Consider the following 774-nt stretch of genomic DNA (forward strand, 5'->3'; position numbering starts at 1 on the left):
TATGACCGACCCGCGTTTACAGAAGTACTCAGTTTATGACCGACCCGTGTTTACAGAAATACTCAGTTTATGACCGGTTTAACAGGTTCAGCATCGAGTTTTCAAAAAGAGTGAGAGCTCCGGCTGCCCGCGGTCGTTACTTCAGCTTTTTTATTAAATGTGTTTCATTTAGTCGTGGGATAAATCTGATCAACACTGATGTTTAAAATGAGTTTAAAGAGATGAACAAATTTTATCTGGTTAGTTTAAACTAACATTGTACTATAATGGTTAGGTTTAGGGTTAGTTATATACTAGTAATGGTTAGGTTTAGGGTTAGTTATATACTGGTAATGGTTAGGTTTAGGGTTAGTTATATACTGGTAATGGTTAGGTTTAGGGTTAGTTATGTACTGCTAATGGTTAGGTTTAGGATTAGCTACATATTGGTAATGGTTAGGTTTAGGGTTAGTCACGTACTGGTAATAGTTGGGTATAGGATTAGCCATGTACAGGTAATGGTTAGGTTTAAGATTAGCCATGTACTGGTAATGGTTAGGTTTAGAGTTAGATATGTACTGGTAATGGTTAGGTTTAGGGTTAGCCATGTACTGGTAATGGTTAGGTTTATCGTTAGTTATGTACTTGTGATGGTTAGGTTAGGATGAGCCATTTATTAGTAATAGTTAGGTTTAGGAGTAGCTAAGTACTGGTAATGGTTATGTTTAGGGTTAGTTATGTACTGGTGATGGTTAGGTTTAGGATTAGCTATGTACTGGTAATGGTTAGGTTTAG

Source organism: Nematolebias whitei, chromosome 13 (assembly GCF_014905685.2).
Source record: "Nematolebias whitei isolate Nwh7 chromosome 13, NemWhi1, whole genome shotgun sequence".
NCBI lineage: Eukaryota > Metazoa > Chordata > Actinopteri > Cyprinodontiformes > Rivulidae > Nematolebias > Nematolebias whitei.